The 26,257-nt window shown below is 41.8% G+C and overlaps 1 protein-coding gene across 3 annotated transcripts in view; it reads left to right on the forward strand.

The window, feature by feature from the left end:
• NCOA7 (nuclear receptor coactivator 7) overlaps positions 1-26,257 on the forward strand; it is a 218,999-nt gene that overhangs the window by 24,492 nt on the left and 168,250 nt on the right. The gene's annotated exons all lie outside the window — the stretch shown is intronic.

The following is a 26,257-nucleotide window of genomic DNA, read 5'->3' on the forward strand; positions in this document are numbered from 1 at the left end:
AGCAGTAATCAGGTGTTGCTGCTTATAGTGAAGACTTGCTGCAGGTTTCTATTGGGAGGGATAACACAGGGTTACTGCTGTTTGGCCAGCAGGTGGATTTCCTCCGTTTTCCACCTCCCAGTCCGACACTGCACATAGCTGTGCATGGCAGGGCTAGAATGAATAGCATGTGAATTTGCAGCAGCACGTGTGCTGTGTCCGGTTGTCTAATTTGGAAATGCACGCGGCAGCCTACCGTAGTGGAAACGCAGCCAAAGTATATTATGTTAGAAGGAATTTGTCTTTGCTGTGTTTTCTTATCAGTGGGGATTTTGATGGAAGCTGTCATCCTTCAGGCCAGATTCTAGGTTCAGGTTAGTAAGACACCTGCATAGCTCCCATGTGACTGATGCAACAACCAGTGACGGGGACAGCTGTACTGTACTAGCACCCTTCCCAGAGAAGTATCATGATTATTGATCCCTGTTAATTATTAGCTTTCAATATCTGAAAGAAATTGCCGGCAAATGGCACAGAGCGGTGGAATGTGCAGATAGGATCCAAATGTACTTTGGGCTCTCTATCTATGAGCAGCTATATAGCTAGAAATGATCAGCATCGTTACGTTGCTTCCCAAAAACATCAAATGACAAGACAGGACTAAACAAAAGTGTCTGATCAGTTTATCACACTTACCAACCACACTGGGCTGGCTTATTAGTGCTGAGGATGCAGTCAGGATATAACACAGTCCAGCCATAAACAGTAGGATCAGGGGAATGTCAGATCATGTCTGTACGTATCTTATGGGGTTTTATAGAACTCCATTAAATTGGGTTAAGCTATAAATACAAATAACATCAGTAATTTATACCTATTAAAAATGTTTTGTCCTTTGAAAGCTATCTGGTGGAAACGCTCTCTCTAGCCCGCACTACAACTGACCTATCATCAAGTTAGGGATAATAAAGTAAGTGAAGAAGCACTGGTTGTCACCAGAGATATTGATTGCCCCTTTTAAATAAGGACATTGTAAAGGAGCAATTTGAAACATGTGTGATGAACAAGACCTCACTTTGGTAAAAGGTAGGTAAAGCTGTAAAAACATTTTTAATTATTTTTAAAGTTAATTTTCAAAAGTTATTGGAGAATTTGCCTAGTCCATTTTTGGGTATAGTTCGCATTTATATAATAACAGCTGAGAGATACTTGTTTGAGACTATGGACAACTTGAGTAAGGGGAGGAAGAGTTGGGTCCTTGAATGAGGTCATTGCTTAGTTTTGCATCCAGTAGCTTTATGGATAAACAGTAAAGTCATAGCACAAAGTTGGACTTTAAAAAAGTGTACCTGAGGTGAGAAAAATGTAAAAGTTACGTATACCTGCAAAAGCTATAAGGTCTTCAAACACTGTGTGGCCCCTTATTGTGGCCGCCCTCTCCTCCATGCTGATGCTGCAGGCCTTGTCCACCGCTCGGATAGTGAACATTCGTATTTGCCCAAGATGCTCTCTGTCACAGCTGCTAGTACACACAGCGGGATCAAGCACAAAGAAGACTCATGGAGTGGACAGAGCATGCACCTTTGAACCTCATTGGAACTAATGGCCCATACTCACGGGCAGCAAAAGTGTCCTGTCGCCAGCACACGTGAGCTTGTGGGCGACAGGCCGGCGACAGCTCCTCGCCAGGTCCCTCCACGTACACACGCGGAAGAGAGACCAGCGGTGCGACGGAAGCTGTCGCTGACGTTCCTCCTCCCTCTGCCGGAAGCTCCGTATACCTCAATGGAGGTTGCTGTCGCTAGTCCGCGTACTCACGCGGACTAGCGACAGCTGCGGCGGAGGTGCGGCGGCGACTGTCGCCAGGCGATTGAAACTTTCAATCGCCTGGCGACATCAGCGACGGGCGACAGTTCGGGCCGTGCGCCCGTGCGACGGCGCATACTCACGGGCGACAATTGTAACCCGTGAGTATGGGCCATAAGAATGAGGGCTATAGTATCGGCGCAGAGGGGAGGCACAATTAGGGGCAGTGTCTGGTGTCACATTTAACATTTTTCTCATCTCAGGTTTACATTAGACTTAGTTACAACTGTGCTTTGTACTGAGCTGTTTGTGTTTTTTTTTTTTTTTTTATACTTGGCTTTAGTTTTTCTCTAAATTTAAAGTGAACTCAAGGTGAGCGTTATATGGAGGCCGCCATATTTATTTCCCTTTAAGCAATACCAGTTGCCTGGCTGTCCTGCTGATCTTCTGCCTTTAATACTTTCAGCCATAGATCCTGAACAAGCATGCAGCAGATCAGGTGTTTCTGACATTATTGTCAGAACTGACAAGATTAGCTGCATGCTTGTTTCTGGTGTTATTCAGACACTACTGGAGCCAAATAGGTCAGCAGGGCTTATTTTCAGTTTAAGAACTGAAACTGTAGCGTGAATTGTAAACAGCAGCCATGACAGTGTAAGGTAGAATCTAGTTCAGTCAGCTACAAGGGGAAGGAATTAATTACCAGTTGAAGTTGCACTGTATTGTATTTAGGCTGTTTCACTCAGAATGACAGAAGTTTTTTGGCTTTTACGTACTTTTCAGGAAATTCACTGCTGCATTCGACTGCTTTTATTAGACTGCCTTGTTTGCATAGAAAAAAAAATCACTGTTTTAATTTTTCCTTGACATAAAAAATAGGCATTTAACACAGGCAAATTCCAAAGCTGGGCACACTAATGTCACCTGCAGGGCTCGGGGCTCGATGCTTCTGGCGACTATTCCTGGTCGAATTCTGTACAGACTATAGGCTACCAATGCATTTTTGCTTTTTTTTGCAAAGAAGAATTACATTTACTGCCAAAATATTACTATTTGTAAAAGCCTTGATTCTGCTGAATCCAAGGATACCAGATATGTATTGGTATCCCACTTTTCCTGTCCTGGAATAGGCGCACCAGTACAGGTAGCCAAATATAGGTGCAGCCAGTATAGGTAGCCTGGAATAGATTCGCCAGCATAGGTGGCCAGATATAGGTGCAGCCGCTATAGATAGCCTGGAATAGATGCCCCCAGTACAGGTATCCAGGTATAGGTGCAGCCAGTATAGGTAGTCAGGTATAGGTGCCGCCATTACAGGTAGCCAGGTATAGGTGCCGCCAGTATAGGTAGCCAGATATAGGTGCAGGCAGTATAGATAGCCAGGAATAGGTGCCCCAGTATAGGTAACAGGTATAGGTGCCCCAGTAGCAGGTATAGGTGCACCAATATGGGTAGTATGTATAGGTGCCCACAGTATAGGTAGCAGGTATAGGTGCCACTGCGGGAGGGGGGGGGGGCGACATCATCCGCAACTTCCAGATCTTTTTCTGACACATCAGGGTTGCCATACAGAGGCTCCTCCGCTAGCCGGCCCTGTAATTCCTGCAGTCAGGACCAGTCAGCGTTTGGACATTCCGTCTGTGCCCTCTCCTCCATCCCACTCCCTTCGCTGGGAGTGTTCTACTTTTGCGCAATAGTACCGTGAAGGTACAGAATGCTCCTGGCGATGGGAGCACAAAGGGGGTGTGTGCAGACAGGCATGCGCAGTATACCACGACTGGAGGACGTGCCGGGAGGACAGCGATGGAGCAAACAGCCTGAAGGGAGCTGGAGGAAGCCCCAGGTATGTATACATTTTTGTATTCCCCCGTCTCAGATTTCCTTTAAACCTCATACACATGCTAAATGGTCCTCTAGCAAGATGTAATGTGTTCTGCAGCCTCCTATTCTCCCAAAGCTTCTGTAAGAGAAGTGTCACATCATCACGCCCATACCCTGGCCAACTGCACTGTTGTCCCTCCTTACCCATCCTGCTGGGAGCCGCTCAGTTGTGTGCTGCATGTCACCCCTCCACCCTCTCAATAGCAACAAAACGTGTCCTCGACCTGCAGGCTACCAATGATGTACAGCATCAGCCCCAACCTGTTTGTGTGTACAAGGCTTAAAGTGTACCCTGGGCCGGTTCAAGTCACAACGTGGCAAAATTAACCTGCCCCCCGCCACTCCAGCATATTCACCTCACAGGGCCCTGAGCTGGATGGAGCCCCCCCCCCCCCCCCCAGATCTCCCCCCTCACCTTTACAGTGTTCCCTGGGGCCCCTGCACTATTTTTGTCAGCATAGCAACTCATCAGTCCCAGCACACTGCCCCCGTATGTGCTGCCCATTTTCATCCTCACTGGGTCTGCCAGCTCTGGATCTGGGAGAGTGAAGAGGAAAGGAAAAACCTCATTAGGATCCAGAGGCTTCCCCATTCCGAGGTAAGTATCCCCCAAGATCTTCTCACCACTGTGCAGCCGATGTCATGTTTCAGGCTGGATTCACATATGACATAGCGTGAATGGCTGTGTTTTATGTCATGCCTGTCTGCTTCGATCACGTGTCCTGCGTTGATCATGTCTGCCTGTATGCATCGTAGCTCACCTGTCCTACCGCCGCTCAGTCTGTCTAGATTCGGCCCGGTGTCCTGCAGGACCATGGGGCTCTCCATATTTGGCCAATTCTCCCTAGCCCCATGAACCAATGAGAAGCCTCCATGTTGCTGAGTATTCCCATTGGTCTTCTGCAGCCCAGTGGAGATCCTTATGCTTCTGACAGCCAACGGGCTGTGTACAGGGACCGAGAGGCAGCGATCAGATCTAAATAGGTGAAATGGAAGTGGCAGCTAGCCTAGTCCTTTCTCATAGGCTTTCATTGCATACATTTTCCTGTCCAGTCTGGGAAATTGTGCAAAGCTTGGACTCCGCGTTCCACAAGCGTGGAGGTGGATCCTATTTTTAATGTTAGGATCTGCTTCCTGCACGGGTATGTTTTTTAAGCAAGTTTGAACTGGCCCATAATATTATTAAAAGGGAACTGAAGAGAGCGGTATATGGAGGCTGCCATGTTTATTTCCTTTTAAGCAATACCAGTTGCCTGGCAGCCCTGCTGATCTTCTGCCTCTAATACTATTAGTCATAGCCCATGAACAAGCATGCAGCAGATCAGGTGTTTCAGACTTTAAAGTCTAATCTGACAAGACTAGCTGCATGCTTGTTTCTGGTGTTATTCAGATACTACTGCAGAGAAATAGACCAGCAGGGCTGCCAAGCAACTGGTATTGATTAAAAGGAAATAAATATGGCAGCCTCCGTATACCTCTTACCTCAGTTCCCCTTTAAAGCAGAATCTAGGTCAGATAAAGAAAAAGCAGCCTATAAAAGTCACAGTATGAACAAAAGTGTAACTGTAGTTTTTTTTCTTTAAATTGTGTGACATCATTCCAAATGCTTTGTGCTGAGACAAAGAAAACATTAAAGAGGAACTGCAGTGAGTGGAATTTTATTTACAGGACAAAGGAAAAGTGAGTGTTTTATGTGGGAAAGAGAAAAAAAAAGAAAGAGAAAGAGTTAAAAATAAACAATTTGTGGTACCCTGGCAGCTGGTTTGCAAAAGATGCCTCTAGCTCTGCATTCCAGCAGTGGGATGAAACTGGTAAAAGTATACTCTTGCACCTGTTGCTAGGTACTAGTGTAGTAGTGTAATCTTTTTCCCTCCCACCACTTTGTGTTAATGTATGCTTTTATCTATTTCTACTACAAAGTGGTGGGAGGGAAAAGCTTTCACTAATACTCTGGTACCTAGCAACAGGTACAAGAGTTTTCTTTTATCAGTTTTATCCCACTGTGGGCACGCACAGCCGGGGGTTTTCTTTTTTATTCCCTTAGCTGTAAACACGCTCAGCTTGAAGTCTGTATCCACCCTTTTTTTATCTGGCTGACGTCATTTAAAGAAGCCAAATGCACTTGTCACACGTGCTGAAAGAGAAGCAAGATCCTGCCGCCATTTTTACTTCGGTATGCTGGATTACTATTGGCTGGATGTCGTTTCTGCATCTGAGGCAGGAAACACACTTGTCTTTCAGTTTTCTGCGCACGTTTTTCTGCGTACGTTTTTTGCACACCAAATGTGTATGCAGGCAAATGCGCACGTTTTTTCACAGCAGCTAAAGTACTTGATAGAGAAAACTGACAAAATGTGCAGAATCATGATGCAGAATGTTAGTTTTTTTTTCTGCGCAAGAAGAACACATTAAGTGTGAACTGGCCCATTGATTAACATGAGTTCTCAGTTTTTCTGAAAAACGCGTATGAAAAGTGTGTTCCCTGCCTGAAACCCAGTTTTCCTCTCTGAGGCTGGATGCACACATAGCAGAAGCTGCGTTTTTGCCGCTAATTAAAGTCTATGAGCCGCAGGAAAAACGCATATGCATTTTTTATGCGTTTTCAAACCAGCGTTTTTAAAAACGCTGGTTTTGTTGCATATTATGCAGAAAAGCTGCCAAAACGCACATAATGAAAGGCAATGGGAACGCAATGGTATGCGTTTTTCATGAGTTTTCAATGCGTTTTTATATGCGTTTTTGCCCCCAATTTTTTTTTTGCTTCCTGTTGTCTTACAAGTGATTTGCAAAAATGGAAATATAAAAACGCTTGGAAAACGGATACATACCGCATATGCATTAAAACGCATGAAAAACGCATCGCAAACACACCAAAAATGCAGTAAAATCTCACAAAAAAGCACACTACCTTAACATAAAACATGACATAAAACACAGCCATTCACGCTATGTCATATGTGAATCCAGCCTGAAACATGACATCGGCTGCACAGTGGTGAGAAGATCTTGGGGGATACTTACCTCGGAATGGGGAGGCCTCTGGATCCTAATGAGGTTTTTCCTTTCCTCCTCACTCTCCCAGATCCAGAGCTGGCAGACCCAGTGAGGATGAAAATGGGCAGCACATACGGGGGCAGTGTGCTGGGACTGATGAGTTGCTATGCTGACAAAAATAGTGCAGGGGCCCCAGGGAACACTGTAAAGGGGGGAGTTCTGGTGGGGATGCATCCAGCTCAGGGCCCTGTGGGGTGAATATGCTGGAGTGGCGGGGGGGGCAGGTTAATTTTGCCACAGGGCCCCATTGTGACTTGAACCGGCCCAGGGTACACTTTAAGCCTTGTACACACAAACAGGTTGGGGCTGATGCTGTACATCATTGGTAGCCTGCAGGTTGAGGACACGTTTTGTTGCTATTGAGAGGGTGTAGGGTTGACATGCAGCACACAACTGAGCGGCTCCCAGCAGGATGGGTAAGGAGGGAGAACAGTGCAGTTGGCCAGGGTATGGGCGTGATGATGTGACACTTCTCTTACAGAAGCTTTGGGAGAATAGGAGGCTGCAGAACACATTACATCTTGCTAGAGGACCATTTAGCATGTGTATGAGGTTTAAAGGAAACCTGAGACAAGGGAATATAAAAATGTATACATACCTGGGGCTTCCTCCAGCTCCCTTCAGGCTGTTTGCATCATCGCTGTCCTCCTGGCACTTCCTCCAGTCGTGGTATACTGCGCATGCCTGTCTGCACACACCCCCTTTGTGCTCCCATCACCAGGAGCGTTCTGTACCTTCACGGTACTATTGCGCAGTAGTAGAACACTCCCAGCTAAGGGCGTGTGATGGGGGAGAGGGCACAGACGGACTGCCCATACGCTGACTGGTCCTGACTGGAGGAATTACCGGGCCGGCTAGAGGAGGAGCTTCTGTATGGCAACCCTGATGTGTCAGGAAAAGATCTGGAAGTTGCGGATTGTCTTGGCCAAGTGCAGGCTGCGCCTGTTGTTCCTCTACTTCCCGGAAGAGATCCATGCTCCTCCATCAAGTGCCCCACTGTTAGCCAACCTCCCCATCCATAGCAACAGAATGCTTTGCTAACCTGCAAGCTAGCAGTGCATTTGAACAGAGCTCAGTCCTGAATTATCACCCAGAGGATATAGTCCCAATTCCTGTGGGTGACAGTATTTGTAATTTCCTCCGGGCACTTTGGTTTCTTCCCACAAACCAAAAACATACAAATAAGTTAATTGACTTCCCCTAAATAGTCTAGCTATGATACATACACTACACGATACATACATAGACATATGACTATAGTAGGGATTAGATTGTGAGCTCCTCTGAGAGACAGTTAAGTGCAAGTCAATGTACAGTGCTGCGGAAGATGTTGGCGCTACATAAATACTAAATAATAATAATTGTGCATTTGTAGTGTCAGTTGCAGCTTGTAGAAGTGGCCTCTAGTCCCGTGTGTCACGGAGCTTGGAGTATTTTTCTGTCATTGGGACAGAGTTTTGCTAAAAGCAATGCTGAAACATAAGTAAAACTGATAAAAACAAGGAACACCAAGAGCCCCAATAGTGTAATATGTACTGGTAAATGGTTACTAGATAGAGTAAATATTAATACTCACAAACCAGGGTTACCATTAGGCAACCACTGTAAAGGCAGGTGGGGAGATTTTCCTGACCCCACTCAGGAATAATGCAATATAATGCAGGAGAACAGAGGCGCCAAAAGGATAAAAGGAAGCTAAATGAGCGTAAAAACCAAATTCTTGGTAAATAGAGGAGGTAGTGGTGGACTTACCTCCTCCAAGTAGACACACAACGACTGTAGTAAACACAGTCAATATATTTTATTTATGAACTCCAAATATGCAACGCGTTTCGCAGGTTTGATCCCGCTTCATCAGGCAATAACAACGGAGCAATAGCTGTAAACAGAGATAATTGGCTCATAACCCATGTGTAGTCATACAGTCATTAAATTGTATAAAAATAAAATATATATAAAAATTATAAATAAATATCAAACATCAGAGGTGAAATAGGTATTAAAAAGTGGGGGTGATTGGGATAAAAACAGTGGAAAAGGTATTTGTGAGCAGTGATGAGCAAAACTGTTAATATTCTTTTCACATAAAATCTTGCAATAATAATGTTTAATTCAAATTTCAAGTAAACAATTTGGGGGGGGATTCCCGTTAACTTGCGCGGTTTTTGCGTACATTGCATATATCCACGAAAAAAACACCAATCTTTTGGGCTAGAAAAAAAGTATTGTTTTGGACGCTTTGCGCTAAAATATAGTTCTATATGTTTTCACAAAAATATTGAGCTAAAAGCAAAGAATGTAAAAATCAAAGATAAACCTCGAATCAAAAAAACGAATTCTCAATGCAAAAATTCACAAGCAATGGAAAAAAATTGATGATATGATACCTTCATTTTTTTCCATTGCTTGTGAATTTTTGCATTGAGAATTCGGTTTTTTGATTCGAGGTTTATCTTTGATTTTTACATTCTTTGCTTTTAGCTCAATATTTTTGTGAAAACATATAGAACTATATTTTAGCGCAAAGCGTCTAAAACAATAATTTTTATTCTAGCCCAAAAGATCGGTGTTTTTTTCGTGGATATGTGCAATGTACGCAAAAAACCGCGCAAGTTAACGGGAATTCCCCCCCCCCCCAAAAAAAATTGTTTGCTTGAAATTTGAATTAAATATTATTATTGCAAGATTTTATGTGAAAAGAATATTAACAGTTTTGCTCATCACTGCTCACAATTACCTTTTCCACTGTTTTTATCCCAATCACCCCCACTTTTTAATACCTATTTCACCTCTGATGTTTGATATTTATTTATAATTTTTATATATATTTAATTTTTATACAATTTAATGACTGTATGACTACACATGGGTTATGAGCCAACTATCTCTGTTTACAGCTATTGCTCCGTTGTTATTGACTGATGAAGCGGGATCAAACCTGCGAAACGCGTTGCATATTTGGAGTTCATAAATAAAATAGATTGACTGTCTTTACTACAGTCGTTGTGTGTCTACTTGGAGGAGGAAAGTCCACCACTACCTCCTCTGTTTACCAAGAATTTGGTTTTTAAGTTAATTTAGCTTCCTTTTATCCTTTTCTCCTGCATAAATAAAACTGGGGGAGGGCAGACAGTATACAAATTACATAACACATGTTATAACAGTAATACTCATGTAATGTCCGATAAAATTTACGTATGCTCTCTGCGCTTGTAAATTGTAACAGTTTAATAAATGTAAAAAGTGGAAAAAGGAAAAATAATAATAGCAAGATGAATAACAGCTATTAGTTGTTTACTTCTGGGCTTTTTTTTATTGTAGTTCTAAATTAAATTGAATGACTTGACTAGATACAAGTGAGCCTTTATACATGTTTGGAAACGAGTAAAAGCACTGTATGCTACAAGGGACAATCTCCGAGAGTTTTTTTCTCATGAGATGGAAATGAGTCTGGTTTGATATTGGAATGTTGGGGGGTCACCAAGAGTGCACGAGTATCAGACCCCCTTTTTTAACCAAAAAGCCACTTTTGTCTGTGACCTTCTCTGCTGGAAGTGAATTGAAGTGAATATTCATTTTTTCTCTTTTTTTTTTTGTTTGCTCTGAGAGGAAGATGTAGAGCCTTTGTTATGTGTTTTTGCTTTCCCAGTGTTTGTGTCATAGTTGGTGAAATTGACTATCACAGAGCAGGGAGTGAATAGAGTTGACAATGAAACACTTTTTTTTTTTTTGAACATTAGGATGGAGTCAGAGTTTCACTAGTCAGTTATGCAAGTGGCTGTGAAATCCAATCAAAGCAATATGCCAAATGTCTTTCCTAAACTAGGCATAAACTCTGAGCTGTAAATCCAACTTTATCTGCAGAAATGTTTGGGTTCTGGTCTACAGTAATTTTAAGTGTGGAGTCGCACTTGCTTGGCTTCCATCAATTTCAGATGGTCAGGTGTGCAGATCCAGTAGTCCCGGACACCATGGGACTCAAACTGTAGCAAATGAAGAGAAAGATCCGCACCACCTTCAGAAAAGCTTAGTCTGTTTTATTGGAAAAAAACATACAAATTTAAAAAGAACTTTGCGGCAGGACAGCCCACTGTTTCGGGCTCCTGCCCATCTTCATGCTGCCTAGTTCTGAAGTAACATACAAAAACACCAACATATATACAGAGAAACAACCAATCACTGAGTATATACTAATTAGAGGACCTGATGGGAAACAGCCTATTTACATATCTAGTCACACCTCCAACTCCCCCATTGGTGGATCTGAACAAGATCCAAACATTCAAAAAATAACAGTCAATAATGGCTGAATAAAAAAATCAGGCATACCTCTAAGATGTATTGGCAAAATATCAGCCAAAAAACTATGGTGGAATATGCTGATTTGTGATTCTCGTTGGGTGGTTTATATGCTTAAATGCCCATGTGGTAAGTGCTATGTTGGCCAAACGACACAGAGATTGAAAGATCGTTTGGCCTCGCACAAATCTACCATTCGCAAAAAGAATATGGATCAGGCCGTTTCAGAGCATTTTACTACCTTTGGGCACAATGTTAGTCAGCTTAGGGTTTGTGTCATCGATGGGGTTAAACAGGATAATAAAGGGGGTGATAGATTGTCTAGATTATTGAAGTTAGAATCTAAATGGATCAGAGAACTTGACACTGTGAATAGTGGGTTAAATAAAGAGTATGATTTGAAACTAGATTGGTGATACTGATAAACTCATAGATATATATATTTATAGGCCTTATTAGCTTTCTTTGATTGGATATTTTTTATTATACTACCAATCATCTGATTTTGTATACCATTGGTGGAAATTGCTGAATTGATTTTTTCATATATGGCATTTTTTTGGCATTTTTTGGCATTTTGTTGGCATTTTTTTGACATTTTTTCGGCATTTTTTGGCATTTTGTTGGCATTTTTTTGACATTTTTTGGTGTTTGGTTAATTTTGACGCGTATTTTTAGTCGCAGGGATTACGTATGGTTAGGACGTGTTGTTTTGTCGATGCGTAATTTTTGATGCGTTTATGCGTCATTTTTTGAGCGTTTGTCTCATGCGTATATACGTCCGGCATAGATCTGTAGTTTAGATAGAGGATATGCATTATTGTGTCATTTGTACGCGTATGCGGGTATGGCGTCGCGTCTTATTGACGCGTCTTATTGGCGCGTTTATGCGACATTTCCATGCGGATTTTGATGTTTTGTTTTCTGTAATAAAATATTACTTTTGGGTTTTTTTCTTTTTTTCCTTTCTTTCAGCATATTCCACCATAGTTTTTTGGCTGATATTTTGCCAATACATCTTAGAGGTATGCCTGATTTTTTTTATTCAGCCATTATTGACTGTTATTTTTTGAATGTTTGGATCTTGTTCAGATCCACCAATGGGGGAGTTGGAGGTGTGACTAGATATGTAAATAGGCTGTTTCCCATCAGGTCCTCTAATTAGTATATACTCAGTGATTGGTTGTTTCTCTGTATATATGTTGGTGTTTTTGTATGTTACTTCAGAACTAGGCAGCATGAAGATGGGCAGGAGCCCGAAACAGTGGACTGTCCTGTCGCAAAGTTCTTTTTAAATTTGTATGTTTTTTTCCAATAAAACAGACTAAGCTTTTCTGAAGGTGGTGCGGATCTTTCTCTTCATTTGCTACAGTTTGGGTTCTGGTCTACACACGTCAGGACTGTCACCTGGCAGGGATCAGGATTAACAGCTGGCGATGGGTTCCAGGCCCAATAGTATGTAGTAGTATGATGGTCAACAGATACTGCATACTATGAGAAAATTGTGTAGCTAAGCTTTCATTCTGCATGGAGGTGGTAAAATTGTTCATTGATTTTCCAATCATAATTGAAAATGTGTATCAGGCTTTATCCTTCCTATAGATTTTACTAAAGGATTTCAATAATCATTGCTTCACAGGTCAGCAGCAATTCCCTTGTTGAAACTTTCCCTATTTTCCTTATAGTGTACAGTATATGCATCAGCCTCTGGGCTTATACTGAATAACCGTGGAGAGGAAGGTGAAAACTTTAGTGTTTGGAGGAGAAAGTGGAAGTGCATTACTAACCTATGAAGCATGGATTACTGAACTCCTTTTGTAAGATCTATTCTATTGGAAGGATAAGAACTGTTTCAGCAAGTCTGAAATAAAAATAATAATAATAAAAAACAAACAACCAGATTCTCACCTAAGGAGAGAGAAGGCTCTGGGTGCTATAGAGCCTTCCAGTTCCTGCTACGGTCCCTGTGTTCCCCTGCTGGCCCCCCATCAGTAGTCTTTGACCGGTCAGTGACTGCTCTCTCTTCCACTACGGGAGGCTTCGGCAGTCTTCGGGAGCCTGAGTGCTCCCAAAGATGGCTGCTCCATACTGCACATGCGCAAGCATGCATTCTCGTGCACTCGCACATGCGCTATATTAAGCTTCACAGGTCAGCAGCAGTCTTTGGGAGCACTCATCTCTGATTATTCACAACTGTAATTTTATCTCTTTAGCAGTGTCAGCTCAGGAATCTCTTCTGCCATGGCAGAGCTGCTAATTTGTAAACACAGGATGTTAACAATATGTCTTCTTCCATGAAAGCTGGAAGTAGACACACTGCAGATTTATTGCAGGATTTGTATCAGCTGTAACAAAGAAAAGTTTTACTTTAAAGGTTATTATGCTGTTGTGTATCGTTTAGAGGGAGAGGAAGTTCTGAGCTCATCTCTGCTTTAAAGAGAATCTGTATTGTTAAAATCGCTCAAAAGTAAACATACCAGTGCGTTAGGGGATATCTCCTATTACCCTCTGTCACAATTTCGCCGCTCCTCGGCGCATTAAAAGTGGTTAAAAACAGTTTTAAAAAGTTTGTTTGTAAACAAACAAAATGGCCACCAAAACAGGAAGTAGGTTGATGTACAGTATGTCCACACATAGAAAAATACATCCATACACAAGCAGGCTGTATACAGCATTCCTTTTGAATCTCAAGAGATCATTTGTGTGTTTCTTTCCCCCTGCAGTTCTCATGCACTGAAGTTTCAGGCTGCTCTTTATTTCAAGCAAACAGCTTTGCCCTTGTTTGTAATTCATCAGTATGTGAAAGCCCAGCCAGCTCAGAGGACGATTTATCCAGCTTGTAAAAGATAAGAGAGAAGAGAGAAGCTGCTCTAATCTAAATAACACACAGGCAGTGTGCAGAAAGGAGCCTGGAAGGGGGAGTTCATAGCAGAACCACAACACTGAAGAACTTGGCAGCCTTCCAGACACAGGCCGACAAGTCTGACAGGAGAAAGATACATTGATTTATTACAGAGACAGTGATAGTATAAAGTGCTGCAGTTAGCCAGAACACATTAGAATAGCTTTTGGAACTTGTAGGATGATAAAAAACAGGATGCAATTTTTGTTACGGAGTCTCTTTAAGTGCAGCACCGAAATCCTTCGGCTCTCATTTGACTCTTGTGTATGTGTCTACGTTTTTGCTGCGTAGTATTCCCTTGGTTACTGCTGATGTTATAGATATAAATACAGAATCATGCAGAATGATTTGAATTCTTGTCATCCTGCGAGTTCTCTTTTGTGCTTATTAATGTTACAGTAACAGATTGGCAGTAGTTGTTACAGTCAGCATTCTGTTAAAGGCAAATTCCACAACAGCTCTCCTTCAGCTCTATACCTTCCATATGAAGGGCCAATCAGATGCTGATAGTTACAGCTTGCATGCAAATTTAATGCGGACTGCATACTACTGGAAATGGAGTCAATGAAATGCACTTTAAAGCCCGATACACACCTTCAATTTAGATTGGCTAGTGATTGGCCAATTTTACCAACTCCATATAGTATGAGGGCCAACAGATTTTGAATACTATGAGCAGATTGTGTAGGTAAACTCTTATGCTACATGGAGGTGGCAAATTGGTAAGTGATTGGCCAACCAATATTGGATGTGTATTCTAGGCTTTAGCCAGTTGGGCTGTTCCAGTTTTAAAGAGAACCAATCAACACTTTTTTTTCCCGCCGTCTCAACTGCTTTATAATAGTTGCAGGAGCAGCCACGTACCCCCCTCCGGTTCTAGCTGCATTTATTTTTCCAGGGGAATGTGTGAAGATAGCATATGTGACTTCTGTAAACTCTTTGACACATAGCGTACTATCCCCCTCCCCCCCTTGCTGACGTAAGCTTTTGTTTGTTCTCTGTACAATAAAATAATCCCATCAGACCTTATTGGCTTGAAATTTCTGCGGTCCAGCAGGCCTCTGCTAAACTTTTAAATGTAAAAAAAAAAAAAGCAAAAATTGAAGGTTTTTTTTTAAAATAATGAGCCATGTGCTATTGAGATTCCCTGAGTGCTAAAAATGGTTCTTGGTTCACTTTAAGCTTCATACAATTTGCTCTGAATGTTTATGCAAGCTGAATTCATTAGCAATTCATTGACCATCTCTGGTTCCTGAAGCACTGATGAATTATATCTTCACCTTAGGGTAGGAATGCACTAGGCCAGTGATGGCTAACCTTGGCACTCCAGCTGTGGTGGAACTACAAGTCCCATGAGGCATTGCAATACTCTGACAGCTCTAAGCATAACTCCGGGAGGCAGAGGCATGAATGTGCCTTTTCCATTATGTGCTATGCCAGGGCTATGGAGTTGGTACAAAAATCATCCGACTCCTCAGTTTATGAAACCACCGACTCCGACTCCAGGTACCCAAAATGGCTCAGACTAGGAATCCTTGACTCTGACTCCACAGCCCTGGAAAACACATATGCGATTCTGCCTAGTGTGTTCCTACCCTCTGTTTGAAATCTGACATCAGATTTATGGAGCAGTGATAGCTTGTTTGCATATCAAAGTGATTTTGGCAAACACAATATTATGCAAATAGTTTTCTGAGAATAGGATTAAAGGTGATATTTATGTCTTTTTGTTGACATGAAGAATATTTTGATATGTAATAGTGTGTTTGAATGATGACATAATTCTGGATGTCACCTTGTGCTGTTGTAAAAACAAAAAGTATCAAACATTTATTTAACATGACATTGTTTTGTAATAAGAAACAAGGAAACACAATATTATTACTCAGCTTTTTAAGCTTCTATTTTTTTCCTGCAAATCATGGGCACTGGAGCAGTAATCAGTGTTAGGCTTGGTTCCCACTTGTTGCAAAAATGTATCCTTTGGGCACGTTTTTGCAAGCTCCGCTCAGTGCAGGAAGCAAATCCTAATGTTAAAAATAAAATCTGCTTCCACAAGTTAAAAAAAGAGCATTTTTCCAGAATGGATGGGTGCACGGATGGCATTAAAGCTCATGAGAACAGACACTGGCCGCTTTCACTAGACAGCGTCTACTTCATCCGCTTGGATCAACGTGTTTAATCACTGCCACGCAAATACTCACGTTTCTCCCAGTTCCACTACTGCTGACTATTCAGCTCGGTCGCGGTAAACAGATCGGTGCTGTGCAGAAGCATGGGAACCCCCACTGGACCCCCACTGGATTGCAAAAGACCAATGAGAATCCTCAGCAACAGGGAGGGTTGTCATTGGTTTATGGTGGACCAATGAAAATACTCCCTGTTGCTAGGGAGAATTGATCTATTGTAATTTTGTGGGGATCCCTATGTTCCTGCTGGAGTCCGGTCTGTGATCTCCAGGATGGAGAGAGGACCAGGGAGACTCTATGCAATCCAGAGCCTTCCCTCTTCATAATTTCCAGCCTTTGCCATACCCGTGGAAAAAAGTGAATGAAGCTGTATGGATCTGGACATTAATACAAACCTGACTCTATCCTTTCTCTTTGCTTTCCAAAAAAGTAAAAAAACAACAACATTTTGGCAGGAGTCAAACTAGAACCTGTTCTCCTTTATAAGGGAAATAACATTTTGTTTTTAGACAACTGTTTATGCATTGTACATTGCATTGTACTTGGATTTTGCCTTAAATTCTAAAAGCATGCATATAAGCCCATTTCATGACCCCTGTATAGTTGTTGCCATGGTCATTTCACAGTAATTCATATAAACTGAGGGATTGTTTTGGAGACAGAGGGCCATATGCAATTCACTCTTTCACCTGAGTTTTCTCCTAGGAGATCATTTTTTTATCTTCCATTTAAAATAACTTTCCAGCACTTTTCAACTAAAAAAGTACCAAAAAGTACGGTAGGTGAAAAAGTACTATCAAAATTATTTTGAGTATTTTCCTGATTTTTAATTGCTTAAAAGGCATTTTATCAACAAGTTTAAACATATCTCCTAGAAGAAAACTCAGGTGAAAAAGTGAATTGCATATGGCCCAGAGACTGTGTCTAACTTAAGGGCCCGTTCTCACCTGAGCGGGAATCGCGCAATTCCCGCTCACGGCAAACTGATAGCGGTTTTGCAAAAAACGCTACACAATGTAGCGAGTGGCAGTGTTCTAGCGATAACCGCAACCGCGCTGCATGCAGCGGTTTGCCGGCGACGAGCGTGACGCGATTAGCGATCGTGATTAGCGTGCAAAACACGCTAATCGCGATAGCTCCAAATCCGCCGCAGTGTCCAGTGATTTTTCTGCGTTAAACGCGGGAAAATCACTCCCGCAAGCGTTTCACGATTATAAGTGTGAACGGGCCATAAAGGTGTCCATTGACAATCCAGTTTCTCAGATGATCAACATTCTGATCAGGTCGATGCAATCAATCAGAAATGATCGTTCGGGCCAGCTAACGGGGGAAAATGATAAGCAATCTGACCAGGTCAAAAGAATTGTTCCAAAATTCAGATTCATAGAATGAATGTTCATTGTCGGTTGGAACCTATAACAGCACCAGATCAGACTGATCATACGGTGGAACGTTCTAGAAACTGTACCGTTAACGGGCACCTTAAAGCTGTGTACACACATCCAATTTGGATTGGCCAACAATTGGTCTGTTTCAGGTAGTATTAGAGCAGACCTACATAAACTGTTCATAGTATAGGCCTCATACTACGTGGCCAGGGTTGGCGCTACCGTAGAGGCAAAGGGGGCAATTGCCCCAGGGCACCAGAGCTTGTAGTGGCCCCCAAGTTGTCTCCCCCCATCTAAACTGTTGCTCCTCAGGGCCTTTCCAGAGTCTTTGGCTGAGTAGCATCTTACCTGTGCTAGGGAGCAGGGGCCCCAGGGAGCACAGTTACAAAGTTAGTTCGGTTAAAAAAGGACATCCGTCCAACTAGTCCAACCAGAAAAAAAATAGTTACATTGGGAGGTTATTGAGAGGGAGGGTCAGCAGGGTCATATTAGCCATTACTGCTGCATGGACGTAAATCTCAAGCCCGTGGCAGGTGCTGCTGTACCCTCAGGGATGTGAGACTCATGTCCATGCAGTTTTCGTGGCTGTGTGTGTGATCATGCAGCCGAAAGCCCATGATCTTTATGATCATGGTGACAGGGGGGATTGGTGGTAGGGACAGAAGTCCCTTGAGCCAATCCATGCATGTCCGCTGAGAACGATTACTGTATTTGTTCAAAAACAGTGATCATTCTTAAATGGTGCCACTGCACTCCCTCCTGCTTGCTCGTTTTCACCACCGATCGTTAGATGAATGGATGGGAACAAAGTTCCCATTCATTAATCTCCCCTCTAGGTCCCCTTGATTGCCGGCATCAATGAGATGCCTGCGTCACTTCCGAAGTAATACAAGCACACATGAATTCCTATTTAGCGTATATTAGGTATAGTACTAAATTATGGGTTTCTAATTAGTGATGGATGTAAAACTGAAACAATGCACCTTTATTTCCAAATACAATATTGTCACCATACATTGTACTAGGGATATAATTTAAATGTTTCAATAACCGTGACAAATGGGCAAATAAAATGTGTGGCTTTTATCCACAGTAGAACGTTCTATTTTAAAGCTATAATGGCCGAAAACTGAGAAATAATTATTTTTTTCTTATTATTTCCATTAAAAATGCATTTAGAATACAATAATTCTTAGCATAATGTACCACCCAAAGACAGCCTAATTGGTGACGGAAAAAACAAGGTATAGATCATTTTGTTGTGATAAGTAGTGATAAAGTTATTGGGGAATGAATGGGAGAAGTGCTGAAATGTGAAAATTCCTCTCGTCCATAAGGTAAAAACAACCTGCGGACTGAAATGGTTAACAGTCATACACACTAGAACCATTTACACTGACACTTGTTCTTGGATTTAAGCGATGTACAGACACTAGGATATTGTCAGCCAAAATGATTAGTTATAATTACAGGAGACAGAATGATCCATGTTCAGATGCTGCTTGGCATTCTGTTGAGCCGCCTGTTTTTTTTTTCACTAGATGGTGTGTGTGTGCGCGCGTGCCATTTTTGCACACTATAGCGCCTGTGGGTATCTTTAGGAATGTGTAGTTGAGTTGTATAATCTTGGAAATTCCCTATAAAGAAAACTGAAAGAAATTCCCAGAGCAACTCTCCAGAATCCATGTTTAATTCAACAATGGAAATCTAGTCTCCAGCTGTGTGCTCCTGTCCTGAAATATCAGCCCTGCTATCTCTTACCTTTTTTGTCCGTCTTTCTTCTTCATTCAATCCCCATCTGCTCTTCTGCATTGCTGCTTTATTATACCGGCAACACACAAGACAATATGCTCTACTCAGCAATCATATTTTTGACCTGAAATGTTCATATTTTTATGAAAATTGACTATTACATTTTCCCCTCGCAGATAAGATACAGTCAATGGCCCCTATTCAATTCATTTTTTTTTCATCTTCTGTTTAAATGAACGGACCAAAAAACAGAGTACTGAACGTATCTGGGGCTTCCTCCAGCCCCTTTTAGCCCGTGAGGTCTCTCGGGGTCCCCTCTGTTCTCCCGCTGGTGGCTCTATTAGTTGTGTGACCCAGCCGGGAGCCATGCTCATCCTGTCCGTGTGCCCTTTGCTGTGATCGGTCTGCGCATTTGCGGTGCATTCTTTTAAGAACTGCGCATGCACAGAACGCTCACAGCAATGGGGGCACGTGATCAAGACAGGTGTGCAGACGGGCCATGCATGCGCATTTGCACATGACTCCTGGCCAGCTCGTACAGCTAATGGAGCTGCTAGCAGGAGAATAGAGGGAACCCAGAGGACGCAGAGGGACCTCATGGGCTACGAGAGGCTAGAGGAAGCCCCAGGTACGTTCAATATTCCATTTTTTAGGTTTGTTCAGTGTCTTTTTAAAATAACTTTTCAGCACTCTGAAATTAAAAAAGTGCCAAAAAGATAGATAAAAAAGTACTGTCAACATTATTCTGTGTATTTTCTTGCTTGCTGGTTGCGTAAAAGAAATTTTATTGATAGTGATGGTCATGTCTAGGAGAACTCATGGAGACGCATGTGATTTGATCAGCTGATAGATTTGTAAAGCTCTGATTTTCTGTGAGTACGTTCTGCATTAGCAGATAATCATGACTAGCAGATCAGATACTTAAATGTCTATCACCTGACCAAACTGATCACATGTTTCTTCATGAGTTCTCCTAGACATGACTATCACTATTTGTTGATAAGGTGTGAAAATACCTATGGAGGTTGGCATATTTATTTCCTTTTAAAGAATGCATATTTCTTGTCTTTCCTGCGGACCTTCTGTCTTTAATACTTTTAGCCATATACCCTGAGCAAGCATGCAGATCAGCTGTTTCTGACTTAAAGAGGAACTCCAGTGAAAATAATTTAATAAAAAAAAGTGCTTCATTTTTACAATAATTATGTATAAATGATTTAGTCAGTGTTTGCTCATTGTAAAATCTTTCCTCTACCAGATTCACATTCTGACATGTATTACATGGTGACATTGTTACTGTGGGCAAGTTATGTAGCTGTTTCTAGCTGCTCTGGCTGTTACAGACAGCTTCAAACAGCCATTTCCTGTCTGTGAACATTGTTACATTGTGGCAGTTTGCCAGGAGTACCTGGTATTCAGAGCCTCTTGTGGGAGGGGTTTCAGCACAAAATTAGTCACACAGCGCCCCCTGATGGTCTGTTTGTGAAAATCATTCAATTTCTCATGTAAAAGGGGGTATCAGCTACTGATTGGGATAAAGTTCAATTCTTGGTTGGAGTTTCTCTTTAAGTTTCACTGGCTTAGCTGCATGCATATTTCAGGTGTGTGATATAGATACTACTGACCAGAAAGATCAGTAGGACTGCCAGGCAACTGGTTATTGTTAAAAAAGGAAATAGGTATGGCAGCCTCCATGTCTCTCACCTCTGGTTTCTTTTAAGCCAGTCTGATCGTGTATGGTGGTCCTGGTAGGTTTCTTCCACATCTAAATATATCTTGATACTGCTGTGCAGCTGCATGCTAAATATTAGTTTAGCATACAGTAGAATCTCTTTATAGTAGACTCTGATATAGTAAACCTCTGGCTATAGTGAACTCAGTCCCCAGTTCCCAACCATGCGCATGTATGAATATACAATGTATGACCAATTCTGATATAGTTAACTAATTGTCCAAGTCCCTTGAAGTTTACAATAAGGAGATTTTAATGGATATAGCCACCCTGAGCTGTGAAATTTCTCTGTTCCTGTGGATGAAAATAGCCTACTTTTGCTGTGAGCAGCAGTCACACAGAAGATAGCATGTGTCAGTTGTGTCATCAGTGGGTGTTTTAGGTTTTCATTGTATGGGGAAACATAGAATGATACATCACATGCAACTATTACAGTTGTCTCATCTGTTGTAAATGGACACAACAAACTTGTTTGGTTTGCCATTTATAGATTTCTAAAACAATGACTCTTATGTTATGATACATTAAGATTGAGGGATTAAGCTAGCCATGCACGTGGTGGTAAAAGCCTAATATGGCAGTGGGCAATTCCTTCTTGACTAGATACAGATCAGGGAAGGTATTAGTACTCTGCCGTACTGCCCACTCAATGTTGATTAGATTTAAAGGAATACTATCGATTGAAACAACTTTTTTTTTAATACTCTATATTAGTGTACACATTACCACTAGTGCTAGGGACACTTTATTTATTCACCCAGGTCTCTCTCCCTCTATCCCTGCTTAAAAATTCATTTCTCACACAGCTCACAAATATATTTCACTGTGTCAATCACAGCATGCAGGATACATGAGAAGAAACAGGCTGATCTGAGGTGGTAACAGGTAACTAAATGAGCTGTAATATTGCTGGAATACAACTAGCTATAACACTAGTCTGTGTTTACACTCTGACTGCTTGCTTGGCTGCCTGCTTGTAGTGATTCACTCCAGGCTGCATCCACTTTACAAGCTGCTGAGAGGGGCAGACCACTGTCTACAATTAGCATTATTAGTATCTTTATCAGTCAAGAGAAGCAAAGATAATAAACACACATTGCTAGAATCTTTAACCCCTTACCACCATATCTATAAGATTCTTTCAGCAAGGTGATAATTACACTATAAACTGAGGAGTTGATAGCAACTCCCCTTTGCAGAGACATGGTCTAGCCCTCTGGGAGCTCAGTATTAGATACATTTTGTATCCAACACTGACGCCAAAACTGACGGAGGATTTTACAGCTGAGAGGAACAGCTGTGTGAGGAATCAAATTGCTCCTAGTACTTGTCCTAATGTGTGCTACAACATACAGCATTTCAAAATAAATGCATACATCGATAGTATTCCTTTAAGCAAAGATCTAGCAAGAATTTGGAGAACTGTTGAGCTGCTCAATGTAGTATGGTGCTATGTGGCTGTAGATTCCCTGCTGCTCCTGCCCTTCTCACACAGTTGTAGATCTTCCAACATGTCTAAAAATCTTCTCATTGATTACACTCATTAAAACCAATTAACGGTTGATCAAACAGATATGTTGGGAGCAAGGTCTTTATAGTGGAACCAATCAAATTGAATTGGCTGATACACTGATTTGTGTATGGCCAGCTTGAGTTTGAGAATAAAAATTGAAGTTGAAAAGCTATGAATTGCTATTTAAAGGTTCACTATTATAAAAAGTGTAACATTTTAATTACATGTTGTACACATACACATAAGGTGCACATTTGTCTCAGAGTAAATCACATTGTAGGTTATTGGATTCCTATGTAGTTGACACTTGGGCTAGGGTAAAGAATTTGCACACATTAAGAAATAGGTAACAGAGCGACAGCAAACACCTTTAAATAGTACAAATGTAAAAGAAAAGAACAACAAACAGGAGAGATGCTGATGTTTCTGGGCCTGTTCACAGTTAAGTAATAAGGTGGTAGTGGGTAACCAGGGGCAAGGTGCAGAATGCCATGACGTATGCGATACGTTAAATGACATGAAATTATGAGAAACAGCTATTAATAATACAGTCACATAACGTGTCACCAGGCCACCACCCATTAACTTGGCCTCTCATGGATGGGTAGGAGGGGTGGTAAAGCGCAATATCCAGCTTATTCAACCCATCTTCCAGTGCAAGACAGGTTAGGCTTACTAGACTGACACCTAATATGACTAGCTGGTAGAGTTTTCCTAATTTCATTTCCTACATGAGTGGGCTGTTGGGTAGATTTGAGGTGGATTACCTGAGCCACGTAGGGAAGACTGAAGATACACAGCTCATCTTAATCTATCATTAACCACACGTATATGTCCCCTTGAGCTGTAAAATCTAGTTATAGGTACTTTCAGTGACCTATAAGTGTTAGAGAAGCAAGTGGGAAGAAGAAAAGGGTGGGAGAGGAGAAGGCCTGTTTTTGTAAGGCAGTTGGGAGCAAATTTCCTGAGATTTGGTGTGGTGCTCTTATCCGAGCAGGGTGTCTGGGCCTATGGGGGTTCCATAGTAGTTATCTGCTAGGGGGGGCCAAATGGCTGTTAATTGGTCCAACTTATCCTCCATGGTATCCTTCATGTTTCAGAGAGTAGGAAAGTGGCCTAAGTTAGTTTTAAAATACTGAAACAACAGAGCAGGCTGCCTCCAACATGCCACTATGGTGAGTTTGACTGCAGTAAAGATGCAGAACATAAGATGTTCTCATGCTTTCGAGAGACTCGGGATTTCTCGACCTAGTAAAGCTTCTTTTGGATCTTTACATATGGAGAAACCAAGTGATCCATTGATAAATCTTTTATGCTTTTCAAAAGCAATGCTTGGCAAGGATTTATACAAAGTTGCTGATTAGCTGTGCTAATGCCATTCAAGAAGGATGTCTGTCCTTTTTAAGTGCTTCTGCACACCTAACAGCTTGCTGTTGGCTCCATCCTTATTTATAGACTTGGCCAGACTGATGTCTGCAATATTCAAATCTTAATTCAGCCCATAAGCCGCATGTTACATGGCTGTAAAGATCTGATCAATCATTTAGCAATTCAAATAATGTTAATTTAAATAATTTTGTAAATTTCTGAAATAATGGAAAACTTTGTTTACGTGCTGTTAAATCTATTTGGATTTGGAGATCAAGTGATGGCAACAAAAACCTTTAGGCCCCATTCACACCTAAAGACGCAGACACAAGCTTTTTGCGTTTTTGTTCCTTGTTTTTTTTAGGGCCTAAGCCCACTAACGCAGTTGTGCGCAGTTGTGTCCACTTTTCAGCAACACATCAATGTTACAGATGCTGAAAAGCGGACACAACTGCACACAACTGCGGGCTCAGTGGGCTCATGCCGTTAGCGTCTCCCGGAGCTCCAATGCGTGCAGTGTTTTTGTTAAAAGTGATTTTATAAGCGCTTTTCCAGAGCATGTTTTTAAATTCACTCCCTGTCGCAAGTCAGGAAGTGAACTGTTTGACCTGGAAAATAATAAATACAATGTATTTATTCTTAAAAACATGAACGCGAAGGGGGGGGGGGAGGGACATCATCTTTCCATTTTATCAGAAATGTTGATCTTCTTAATATTCATAAATCTACATGTACATCATCCACTGTGCTTTGTTCCGTGTTCCAGACTTCTGAAGCCTCTGGCCTCAGAATACTTCTGCAGCCTCTGGCTAATAAACAGGCTTGGATCATGCCTTCAAGTTGTATATGACTGCACTTTAATGAATCTACTCCCTTTCCAAAAGTGATCCAAAAGTAAGGCTATATCTGGCTAGTCTTACTGTCATGGTTCCCTTTCACTGGTCTTCTGGGGCCCATTATGGGGTTCTCAGAGCCCTAGTACATCCCTATATGTGCTCACACAGCCATGATGAATCACACCATGGGACTGACCTCTGCACCAATCGTGGGGATAATGGGCTGGTTGGGAGCTGGGTATACAGAGACATGCTAGGATGACCATGTCTATGGCATCATCACTCCTGGACTTAGTAGAGGAGCTATAGGTAAAAAAAAAAAATGGTTGTTTTTTTTTACATACAGTATTACTGATTTACTGAAGAATACCCTGTCCATTTGCCCCAAAAATGCAGGTAAGCATAGTGACTATATACAGTGAGATGCAAAAGTTTGGGCAACCTTGTTAATCGTCATGATTTGCAATTCCGATTTTCCCTGAATGCAATCAACAGAAAAACGGAGTAAAAAAGCAGCATACAGTAACGATTAAAAGTCGGAATCGGATGTAAAAACCAATTAAAAATCAGAATCGCATGCAGTGTGCAGGGAGCCTAAGGGTGATATGTGTGATTTTGGCTTTGGACACTATAACACTATTATTATTGGTGCTTTTTTGGTATTTTTAGTTCCCTCCCATCCTAGCCATAATACATTCTCCCATGTCCTGGACAGCTTTGCTCAGCCTAAGAGGAATTGCAGTGAAATTAATGTAATAAAAAAGTGCTTAATTTTTACAGTAATTATGTATAAATGATTTAGTCAGTGTTTGCTCATTGTAAAATCTTTCCTCTCCCTGATTTACATTCAGACATTTATCACATGGTGACATTTTTACTGCTGGCAGATGATGTCACTGGAAGGAGATGCTGCTTGCTTTTTTGGCAGTTGGAAACAGCTGTTATTTCCCACAATGCAACAAGGTTCCCACAGTGTACCTCAGAGCTGTGAGGGGCTGACATCCCACTGTGGGAGGGGTTTCACCACAAAATCAGCCATACAGAGCCCCCTGATGATCTGTTTGAGAAAAGGAATAGATTTTTCATGGGAAAGGGGGTATCAGCGACTGATTGGGATGAAGTTCAATCCTTGGTCACGGTTTCTCTTTAACATCTCCAATATGAAATATGATTACCCCTGGTCAATTCACCTATTTAATGCAACTCCTCCCCACCCTCAAAATAGCCCTTTCTAAAATATATTAAAGGCCTATTTCCACTGGGCGCCACGTCCGTTTCATAATCGAAGTTGCAGTTGAATCGGCATCAGATGCATGCTATAGAAAACTGCTGCATGCCATCCAGAATCGCACTGGCATGCAAATTGTACAGCTAGCAATTCTCTGACTAGGCAGAGTTTGCCCATATGGCTCACATGTGGGGAAATGCTGCATATTCAAACTTGGTGGATCGGGCCCTAAAAATGTTTTTTTACCACCCCCTCCATGATCTAGCAGTGCATACCTCAGTGTCTAAACCTAACCGCCTCAAACAGAAAACTTAACTTAAAAAGCTGGGC

The sequence above is a fragment of the Hyperolius riggenbachi genome, chromosome 4 (assembly GCF_040937935.1).
Source record: "Hyperolius riggenbachi isolate aHypRig1 chromosome 4, aHypRig1.pri, whole genome shotgun sequence".
NCBI classification, from domain to species: domain Eukaryota; kingdom Metazoa; phylum Chordata; class Amphibia; order Anura; family Hyperoliidae; genus Hyperolius; species Hyperolius riggenbachi.